The sequence below is a fragment of the Otolemur garnettii genome, unplaced genomic scaffold (assembly GCF_000181295.1).
Source record: "Otolemur garnettii isolate 467f Iridium unplaced genomic scaffold, OtoGar3 scaffold00013, whole genome shotgun sequence".
Taxonomy (NCBI): domain Eukaryota; kingdom Metazoa; phylum Chordata; class Mammalia; order Primates; family Galagidae; genus Otolemur; species Otolemur garnettii.
In genome coordinates this window covers 2673971-2685528 of record NW_003852408.1, presented here as the reverse complement: position 1 = coordinate 2685528, position 11558 = coordinate 2673971, and positions in this window count along the sequence as shown.

Sequence of the window (11558 nt, the reverse complement as noted above, 5' to 3'; positions counted from 1 at the left end):
CACAGGCCCTGTGCTCAGGAGCACTATGTCTCTAGGAGATGGTTTCTGTTAGTGTCACCAGGGATGCGGACAGTCTACCCCACAGCCTCCTGGTTGGTCCTAGTGATTTGGCTGGTACCTGGTATATTTTTACCTCTGCGCAGCTAGGAGATAAGAAGTCTTAGTTCCAGGTGATGCCAGCAAACACCAGTTGTGGGGGGGGGGGGGTAGGGGCTAACCAGGGAAAGAACACGGTCAGTACTGTTTCAGTGGCCACTGAGGGTGACCAAACCCTGATCCTGCTAGAGCTGCCTGAGAGATGGAAGACCCCACACCACATGGCAGAGTAATCTCATCCTGGGAAGAGAGGATGCTGGGGTGTTTATAGGCTGTCTGTCCTTAGAGGAGGGCTGCTGGGAGGGAGGTGGTTCATTCCCTGGGCTTTGGTACCCCTTTGGAGAGGAAGCCTCCCTAGGCGCCTCCAGAGAAATGTAGCCGTGAGGCTGAGAGTCAGCCAGCTGCCTGGGAGCAGTAAGCTCTGGAATATGGTGTGGGTGGGGTCTCTCTCTGCTGCTGTAGAAGATTCCCTTCTGGCATGCAGCCTCCCAGCCTTGTAACGTCTAGGGTGAGCCAGCCTGTGTCCCAGCTCATGGCTCTCATGTTCCTCCTGGAACCATATGCCAACTGACCAGGTGAGAGCTGCACAGCCTCCTTTGGAACTTGAAGGTAAACTCATACTTTGGAAAGCACGGAGGGCTGAGAGTAGGGACAGGAATGGTTTCCAAATGGCGATGTGGGTAACTTGTCACCAAAAGAAATGCAAACTCTTGCCAGGCAGCTAAAAACAGCCATGTCGGGTCCAGTTGGTTATGGGCTGCATCTAGGACCCTGTGCTGGCCCTCTGCTCCTCTCCCCCTGTTGCTGGAAAACAGGCAGATTAAAACTGACACTTAGAGGAAGGAACCTTTAATTGCCAGCTAGAACTCAGGTGCCTCAAGGTGTAAAATGCTGAGTTTCTGGGAACAGTTCTTTCCAAAATCTTTTACACCTTTTTTTCTTCAGTTCAATATTAGCTACATAGTTATGGCTACAGATGTTAGAAAACAGGGTGGTGTTGTAAGTTAGAGTCTTTTTTGCTGTTCGAGGTTATTTTAGCTCAGTGTAAAGTTTGTTCTTATCTTTGGAGGAGAGGCGTTCTTCAGCAGCTGCCTGCTGCTTTCTCAGGATCACTAGGAAGCATAAGATTTATTTCTCCTTCCTCACCCTCACCAGCACCACTGGAATGAATGCCACATGGATGGGAAAGAGGAAGGGGGAGAATTCACAGCTGCCTTGAGCCGCAGACCCCTAGCAGTGGTGACTTGGGCAGCGCTGCCCTCCCATTCCCCGGGAACTGTGTATAGCAGTGCTGGTTGTCACAGCGACTGGAGGATGCTGTGGGCCACTGTTGGGGAAAGTCAAGAATGCAATGCACAGGACAATCCACACATCAAGAATTATCCTACCCAAAATGCCAACTGCACCCTCCATAACCATACTGCCACTGAGGCTTGGCTGTGGATGCTCTATTGCCTTGGCCTTGCACTAGGGCCCTCTTTATGTCAAGGATCATTGCGATCTCGCTTGAGGAGTAGAAACTATGGGTGCTAAATGCCAGGGTGCCCAGTTTCATCCTGCCACGGGCAGTTCCTTAGCATGTCCACTTCTTCCCTCTGTGGTTAGGTCCTAGAGGCAAGGACTAGGTCTTTTTCCTCTCTCAAATCCTTCCTAGCACATAACAGGCTCTCATGAATGAACAAGCCTATCCTCATAGGGGGGCACTGTGGGATAAGCTGAGATATGTGTTAGGCCATAGTCTTCAGAATGGTTTCGATGTGATATTGGATAGGAGGATTTTAATTATAGCTAAGTTCAAGGTGCTCTTGAGAGGCAAGTTTAGAGCTAAAAAGAAGAATGACTGGGTCCTATTTCTGCACACAGTGCAATAACTAAGGCTGCTGTCAGTGTGAGTTTGGGGACAGTCTAGCTGTGGCTGGGCCTGTGAGTCTAACATCTTAACCAGGCCAGGTTTGAACTCTGCTCTAAACATGGTCTCAAGACCAGAGATTTGTTATTCTTGAGACAGTCAAGTCTGTCTCACTACAGCAATCATCCAAGGGTAGGAGAGGTACTCAGGATGAAGGTACCAGGAGGAAAGGGCAGAACCATGCCCAGGAAATCCCATCCTCTCCAGCTGCCCACCTGGTCTCTCCAGCTCACTGTGCCAGGGACACAGGACCAGCTAAAAAAGTCTTGGTCTCCATCCTTCCCACCCCTACCCGTGGAGGACAACCATACTCCCAGTGGCTATAAAGCCTGGCACCTAGGCCATCCCTGAGTTATAGGTGGAATAACTGAGTAACCAGAATTCACAGAACTGACCTGCCATATGAACTAGTCCTGAGAGTCACGGAACACCAGCCATGCAGCCTCTCCTGCCTAAGCCCCAGGCTTGATGCCATGTTAAGGGTAAGCATTGCAGGAAACCAGGCCCACAGCCACCAACAACACATCAGAAAGAGGTAGGGCAGCTCTTCACCTTCCTGTTATAGGCTCTGGTTTCACCAAGAGACTCGAGAAGACCCTCTGTCCCCCGGCAGCCCCTCCTCTGTTTATGCAGGGACAACACATTATCACACCTCACCAGCCAGTCATGGAAGCTGGGAGCAAGGATCTAAGCTGGCAAAGTGCTCCTGCCAGTGTCCTGAGATGCACTCTTGCCAAAGCCAGGAGGAACCAAGCTGTGAGCTGGCAAAGGACTGGGACGGAGGAGCCTGGAGGTGCCTCCGTGCTGCAAGTGTAGAGCAGCGCTGGCTGCCAAGGAGGAAGTGTCCAAGGAAGAGGGCTGGGCTGGTCCCAGCTGCAAGGCTGAAGCAAGAGAGCCAGGTTCAGACTCCTCCAGGAGAGGCTTGTAAGTTGAGAGTTAAAGAAGTTCTGTCCAAATCTGGGGAGATCAATCTTGGTTAAAGAGTTCATAAAAGGGATGAGCAGAAAAGCCAATGGGCCTTGCGTTAAACTCAGGATGAAGGGTCTGGCTTGACCAGCTCTGCGAAGAATCCAGACCCTTGCAACTGTGCTCTCCTTTAAATCTTTCTCCCCCTCCCTCCACTTGTTCTGCCCTCTTCTGGCCAGCCATTGCCAACAATCTAGAGGGAACTCCCTGGTCCAAGTCCTGGGGAATCTGATTGTACCCAGGACATTGGTGTTGGGATCACAGTCTGCTGCAGGATGGCACCTGGGCTTAGTTGTATTATCTGATGTAATTCTGTGAGTGTGGTAGGAGGTGCCTTCAGCGCACTGAGAAGCCAACTTCAAGGAAGCAGTGTGTAGGCAAGATTCTCAAGCCTACAGTTGTTAAGAGAGACCGGGCACCTTGTGTCACTATACATTTGCCTTCCCAAATTGGCCACCCCAGATGTTCAGTCCTTTCCCGTTGTCTCATCACTTCTCTACAAAATTATTGTTCATTGCTAGGATAATATACAAGCCTGAATTCTAGACACCACTTTGAGTTACTCACCACTGAGAGCCCTCATGTGTGTGTGCATGTGATTTACACATTCACAGACTTCTGCTTTTCCTTTATCAATCTGGCTTTTTTTTGTTGTTGTTGCAGTTTTTGGCCAGGGCTGGGTTTGAACCCGCCATCTCCAGCATATGGCTTTTTCAGCCTAATTGTCAGGGCACAGCCAATGAACCAAAGGTGGGTAGAGGAAAAAGTATTTCTTTTGTTTTTTGGGGTTTTTTTGTAGAGACAGAGTCTCACTTTATCACCCTCAGTAGAGTGCCATGACATCACACAGCTCAAAGCAACCTCCAACTCCTGGGCTTAGGCCAAGGGTCCTCAAACTTTTTAAACAAAGGGCCAGTTCACTGTTCCTCAGACCATTGGAGGGCCGAACTACGGGCCCTGGGACGAGTTGGCTGCTAAGCAGGACAGGCAGCAGGGGCAAAAACAACTGGCGGGCCACATATATGTCCTGGGTGGGGGGGGCCGCATATGGCCCACAGGCCATAGTTTGAGGACACCTGGCTTAGGCAATTCTCCTGCCTCAGCCTCCCAAGTAGCTGGGACCACAGGCACCCAACACAACGCCCAGCTATTTTTTGTTGCAGTTTGACTGGGGCCAGGTTTGAACCCGCCACCCTCAGTATGTGGGGCTGGTGCCCTACCCACTAAACCACAGGCACCGCATGGAAAAAAATATTTCTTTCCTTCTTGCTATGTTCTGAATATCTGTGCCTTCCAAAAATGCATATATTGAAACCTGTTCCTCCATGTAATAGTATTAGAAAGTTGAGTCTTTGGGAGGTAATTAGGTCACACGAGAGCAGAGCTCTTGCAATAGAATTAGCACCCTTATAAAAAGAGGACCCAGACAATTGGATTGTCCCTTTTTCCACCTGAGGATGCAGAGAGAAGGCGCTGTGCATGAACCAGGGGGGTAGTGAGCCCACACCTGACGGCAAGTCTGGTAGTGCCTTGATCTCAGACTTTTCAGATTCCAGAACTGTGAGCAATAAATCCCTGTTGTTTCTAATCCACTCAATTTAAGGTACTTTTGCCATAGCAGCCCAAACTGATAAGATACTCTCTTACACTACTTTTGTGTGTTCTTGAAATTTTCCATAAGAAAGTCTTGCTAAAATCATCTGCTGGTTCCCCATCTCACTCAGAGCAAAACACAGGTCCTAGCAAGGCCCCTACTCTCTCTCCCACTCTGCTCTGGCTATAGAGGCTGTTTCTTGTCTATGCCGAGCACCTGTCTGCACTAGGTCTCTGGACTGGCCGTTCCCTGTGCCTGGTACACTCTTGCCTGGCACTCTCTTCCCGATAGCCATGCCAACCTCACCTCTGACTCTTGCTCACATATGATTTCAGCAGTGAGGCCCACCCTGAACACCCTGCTTGAAACCGCAAACCTTCACTCACTTTTACCCCCCACAGCACTGAGAACCTTCTAATATACTGTGAAATTAACTTATTACTTATGGTGATTCTTACCTGCCTCCCTCCACTAACCTGTAAGCTCTGTGGGACAGGGATCTCATTATTTTGTTGTTCCGGATTATCACTTGCTCCTGGCATATAGCAAGAGATCAATAATATCTTGCATGGATTGAAAAGGAGGGAGGGAAGAAGGGAAGAAGAGAGGTCGAAGAAGAGTGAGAGAGAGAGAGGAGTATAATGTAACACTTTTCTAGGGGAAGGAGGCCACATATGGAGTCATGTTTTTTATTCTACTGGCATTTTATTTGAACTAATTTGCTGTACATTTTATCACCTTGATCATTTTGATCAGTTCATACGGGACATAAAAATTAAGGGTAATTTCTTAATCAAGGCTATAGGCTGATCTTAGAATAAACTAACCTGCAATGATGTCCCATGATGTCAGTGGCTTCCAGAGGCATCCTTGGGGGGACTGAAGTTGCACATCTGGGCCTCTCTGCTCTGTGATCCCAGGTGCACACACTGAACCTACCCAAGATTAGGAAGGTGACCTCATGGAGTCCCAGGGCTCCTCTGATACTTTTAGCAAAACTTGTCCTTCCAAGAAGACACCCCCAACAGCTGACCACAGGTCAGGAAAAACAAATGTATAAGTGGAGAGTGTAGGGGGGCGGGGGTGTCAACCAAACATCTCCATCTTTCTCACTGTGATCCCTGGGATGGCTCCCTGGGGAATCCAAGGACTAGCACTGGGCTCCTGAACTGGGGGCCAAAACCTTTAGTGAATGCTTGGCAGGTCAGGTGTTAAAGTGCCCTTCCTCCTCCAGGCCCTCTCTCCCTGTGTTCAGAGCCAAGGTGATCTAGGCACAGGGCCAAAGGGCCAAAGGGCCCGCTAGCAAACAGCACAGGCCTGAGTGTGGGGCTGACCCCCACACAAACACCAGCAGCCAGGCTCCGCCCACCCACCCCAAGGGCCCACCCTGTCCCTCCCCACAGGGCCACATCCCTGAGGCAAGAGCAGGCTGTACGGCCTGGAACAAAGGCCCTTGGAAGTGGGAATCAGGCCACATGTTTATCTCATGCAAATCAGCTCTCTGGAAACCTCTAGGGGAAAGTGACACAACACCCCACACACACACCAAAATCCTCTCCTGGGGGCCCCTGGCAAGGGGCTCCTACCTCCTCACCCTGTAGCTGCTGAGGGAATGGAATGAGGCACTATTCACAAGGAATGGCTCCCACAGAAAGACCTCATTCACAGCTCCCTCCCTTGGCTTACCAGCAGCTTTCTGAAAATGCAAATTTCTCAGAAGTGGATTCTCCTTTTCAAATACTTTGAAGTTGCATATTCCCACTGAGAACTGTAAAGCAGACCAGGATTTCCCTGGGTAGGAGCCTCCTTAAAAACACTAGTTGCATCTAAAGAAAGCAAAACTTGTGCTCACTTAGGCAGCACATACAGGGTGGCCATAAAATTCACATGCAATTGCACACACCCTAAATAATAAAATTTAGTAATAAAATTGGAACGATATAGAGAAGATTAGCATGGGAAGCAAAATTTCAGCGGTGGAGTCACACTTGACAAAGTAGGAGCCCCACCCTTGGAGGAGATGCAGGAGTGAAGCCTTCAGTTTTGCTGTCTGCCTTGGCCTTGCCTCCTTCATTCAGTACTAGCCTGCAATGGTCCTGGGTGACTGAGGACTTAAAGACAAGACTTGTTGCCCATGAGAGAGTCAAATCCAGTGAGCTGGACAAGCCTCTAAATGAGCCAACTCCTCCGCCCCAGCTTCCAGGGACCTGGGACCTGCCTGTTCTTGTCATCCCTTAGAACCAGAAGGCTCTGGGCTCTGAACCTTGAGGAGCAGATCCCCACTGGGTGACCATTATGTGAAAAAGCACCGGTCATTTCTGTGTATGGTCCCCTCACCTCCACCCACACCTCTCCCAGGCCTCACCTTGGCATTTCAAAAGCAAAGTCCTTCTCTGGTGCTTCTGGCTCAAGCTTCCAGCCAGGTCTTCTAGGGTGTTCCTTCCCACCAGAGGCTCTCCCTGGAGTCGGAGTGCCCTCATCTCTTTCCCTTCAGGCATCAGATAGAGTCAAACTAAGATAACTGAGGAAAACACCCTCTTTCTCTCGTCTCCATACCTTCCTCACACCCCCAAGGAGTCACCCAGTTAAAGTATACATTTTTTCCCTAGAGTAGAACCTCCATGGCTGGCCACCTCCCTACACTGACCACCTCTGTAAGTAGACCTAATTTTTGTAGATTGGACATGTACCACATCTACATATTAGTATAGTAGGCCTAGTTCCTTAGGTTGACCACCTCTGTATGTTGACCAGTCTGTTACAGGCCCTTGGGTGGTCAACTTACATAGCTTCTACTGTGATTTCATACCATATATTTGTTAACTGCTTTTTTTATTCACAAGGAAATCTTCCCATGTAATGTCTTGTAGATACCATGTTGTTAGGGGGCCCAACTCAGCCTTACATGAACCCTTCCCCCTCCTCTTCCTTCTCTCCTCCTAAAACAAAGAACACAAAAGACCTAGTTAGCCCCAACCCCAAATCAGGCCAAAGACCTTAACCCACCAAAGCCCATCAGGCAAGCTATAGAGTTTGCCCACACCCTCTGGCCCCATGTAAAAGGGGTCTCCGACTGTCCCTCTCCCCTAAGCTCTGATGCCATATTTGCTCTGCCTAGATGTGGCTCTGTCCCTTTCAGTAAAACTAGTCTGAACCTCTCCTCTCCCAGTTTCATCTCGGGGAAACACCACACCACCTTTCGCATGTAATAGCTGCATAATGTTCCATCATATTGTCAGAGCTCAGAAACTGATAGCCCAAAATACGGCGTTTTAACATGCTGAGCTGAAGAAGCCTCAAGGTCTCTCCAACCTTCTTCCCTTACCCCAGCCCCACCACGCCTTAAGCCTCTGTCTCCCCTAAAGCACAGGATTAAGTTGTTTTTGAGTTCCTTTATTTTCCTAAAGTCCAGACCTGCCAAAGAAGAAAACAATTGTCTCTGGTCCCTTCCTTGAGTTTTAATTAACTGAACTCATAGGGCAGGAAGAAATGTTACTGAAAGCTCCACACTTGTCCATGAGAAGCTGCAGAATGGGACAAGTGGTTGGGGAGAGGGAAAGAGAAGTGTATTACTTTGCCAGCAAAGGAGGAAAAATGGAGGACAATGATATGAAAGTCCAAATTCCTCCCCCATAAGCAAAAACAAAGAACTTCTAAGGAGAGGGCTCTCAGGTTCAGGGTATGATTATTCCATTACATTTGATGGTTCTGGTCATTCCACCTCCAGTTAAGACAATCCCACAATCTCCGCCAGGACCTCCTGCCAGTCAGGAGAGTTCTGTAGAGTTCAACATTAATAAGTAAATTTCTCTTTCCTTTTCCTCAACCAGTTTTCCTCACTCTTCTGATATGGCCTTGTGGACAAATGCTGACCTTCCAGTAACAGTGGTGCAGTCATAGTTTACTACAGCCTCAATTTCCTGGGCTCAGCCTCTCAAGTAGCTAGGACTATGGGAACATGCCACCATCCCTAGCTAATTTTTTATTTTTTTGTAGAGATGGCATCTCACTATGTTGCCCAGCTTCCATTTCTCTTATTAATCTGCATTCTGCAAGTTGACTTTCCAGTGAACCTCCAGAGGGTGACAGGGAAGTTCTTCCCTTGGCCCCTACAATAAGATTGATTTATAACTGATCAAATGAGATTCTTCAGAGTTAATCACCATGCAGGCTCCTGGGATTGCTTGATGAATACTGGCTACAATATTGTACAGATTCACTTCCAGGGAAGTGGAAACCTGGCTCCAGCTGGTTTAGATGACAGGGGGAAGTCAATGGCTCATGTAATTGAGCAGGCTCAGGTAGACCAGGCTTTGGGAAGGGCTTCATCCAAACTTCCCTTTCCTTTCCCACTCTCTCCCTCTGCCTTCTGTGAAATCAGCTTCATCCCGAGACCAACTCCTGCTTGGTCATAAGATGGCTACTGTAGTGAACAAGGCCCTTGGCCTCCTGAAGGTTCAGTGAAAAATCAATGACAAGAGGCAGATTGATTAACAGGAGAAAAGACATGCAAAATTATTTAATGTGTATACGTAAGACCCTTCAGAATGAAGACCCAAATATGCAGGGGAAATTGTCCACTTTTATGTTTAGGGTATGGACAGCCATGTAAAAATACTACTAGATAAAAAGGGTATGATCCAATGCTGGTAGACTAGCTGGGGAAACTCTGCGAGGCCTCTCTGTGCAGCAGTCCTTCCTTCTGTGTATGGGCAGGTCCCTCTCTGCAATGAGGGTCTTAAGACCTATAGTCAAAAATGTAGGTCAGATAATTTATTTATGGCCAGTTTTTACACAGAATGATTTTAGTTTTATGGTCAGCTTTGGGGAAAGGGGATTCTGGCTTTTATGAGCTGTCTTGTGCAAGAGGTATTCTAGTGTCCATGACTAACTGGCCTTAGGGAAGAAAGGGCCTAGGAGACAGGAGGGCTGGAGAAAATTATACAACCATTTTTGCTTCTGAAGCCTGCACTTTAGGATCTGTTTTCTAAGTATCATCATAGTCATGAGTTGACTTAAATAAGGTAAGTTCTCAATACTGTCCCCATGGTACTCATTGTTTTATTTACTCTAAGGATATTTTTAGGGCCTTGTTTACTGTAGGAGAAATCCCTTTCTGGCCTTGAAATTAGTCTTCTTCTGAGCATTTGATGTTTTATCTAATGGACATAGTAATATAGCTGGTCTTGTTTCTTTCTTTGCATGGCTTCTAGGAAACTCAGAGTCAAATTATGGTCTATATCCAGTAAGTGGAAACTCAGAGTCAAATTGTGGTCTATATCCAGCAATTCTGTAGCACATATTTTACATATTAATGTTATCTTTGGACTCACCTTATTTTTCCAAACCTAATTTTCCTCTTTCTAATGTCCTCCCTGACATTTTATAAAAATATTTTGTGGTCAAACTTAAATGTATTTTATTTTTTAGTCAGGGCAAGATAAAGATATACACAAGCTATTTATGTATATATGCATTTATGGTACATATTCAGCCTAACTCTGTGCCATTCTCTAATTTGGGAGTCTTGGGAACTTACAGCCAGAGGAAACAACGAAGTGACCATAGAGTTGGAACTTTCAGCTCCCCTAATTCTGACTACTCCCCTGCCCCTACTCTATAACCACCTCCCACCTCCAGAGAGTGAAGAGGGGCTGAACACAGCTAGTCACCTCATAGTTAATGATTGGATCACTCTTGTCTACATAACAAAACCTCCATAAAAAACCCAATGAAGGAGTTGGAGAGCTTCTGGGTCAGGCAATGCATCCATATTCTGGAGGAGTGGGCACTTGGACTTCACAGGGACAAAACCTCCTACTGATCAGAGCAGGGACCCTTCTTAGGGGCCTGGGTGGTGGGGCAAGCATGGAAATGAAGAAAAACCTTGAGTTCCTTCAGTGGAAGTTCTGGGTACCTGGCTGGCCTTGCAGAGTGAATGTGCAACCAGGTGAGAACAACAGCCCCCTAGAAGGAGCCAGAATGTCGCGGTGTCTTGGTTCCCTATGGAAACTGAAGATGACATCTTAACATGTGTTCTTGAGTTGGTTTTTTTTTGTTTGTTTTTGTTTTTTGAGACAGAGCCTCATTGTCGCCCTCAGTAGAGTACCGTAGCATCACAGTTCACAGCAACCTCCAACTCCTGGGCTTACGTGATTCTCTTGCTTCAGCCTCCCCAATAGCTGGGACTACAGGTGCCCGCCACAACATCCAGCTATTTTTTGTTGCAGTTTAGCCAGAGTAGGGTTTGAACCCACCACCCTGGGTATATGGGGCCGGTGCCCTACTCACTGAGCCACAGGCACAGCCCCTTTCTTGAGTTCTTTTTCAGAAATCTCCACCAGATAGAAAATGTAGATAAGGGGGAGAACTGAGGAACAGAACTCTGCTCCCTTTCTTTGCTCTAAAGATCTCCCTGAGGGGCCTGTCAGACCCATCTAATATCCCTTTCCCCTAATCCTGGAACCTCCAAATCCACCTCTTCCCCCCTTTCCCTCCACTTCAGAATATCATGCCTTTGGGGGCCAGGCCAGTGTGTAGCCTCCATGTATTGATTTACAATTTAAAACTCCTGGCTCGTAGACCATCAAAGAGTTCAGGTTTTGGACCTTAGCTCCTATTCTCCTTGCATGGTACCCAGAAATAAAAATGCCTCTTTCTCCCACTACAACCCCAGTTTGGTTCAAAAACACTTTGTTTGGGACCCTTCCAGACCTCTTCATGTAGCTGCTCATCTGTATGTTTTATTATATCCCATGCAATATACCAGTAAATATAAACAAAGTTGCCTGGAGTTCTGTGAGCTGTTCCAACAACTTGCTGAAGCTAAGGAGGTGGTGGGTAGACGAGGGGAAATCTTCCCCTTTCCCCAGAAAATTCACTGACAGATCAACTCACAATTTAGGCAGATTAAGAAGAGGAAGGGGGTCTTGGCACCTGTGACTCAAGCAGCTAAGACACCAGCCACATACACTTGAGCTGGCAGGTTCGAAT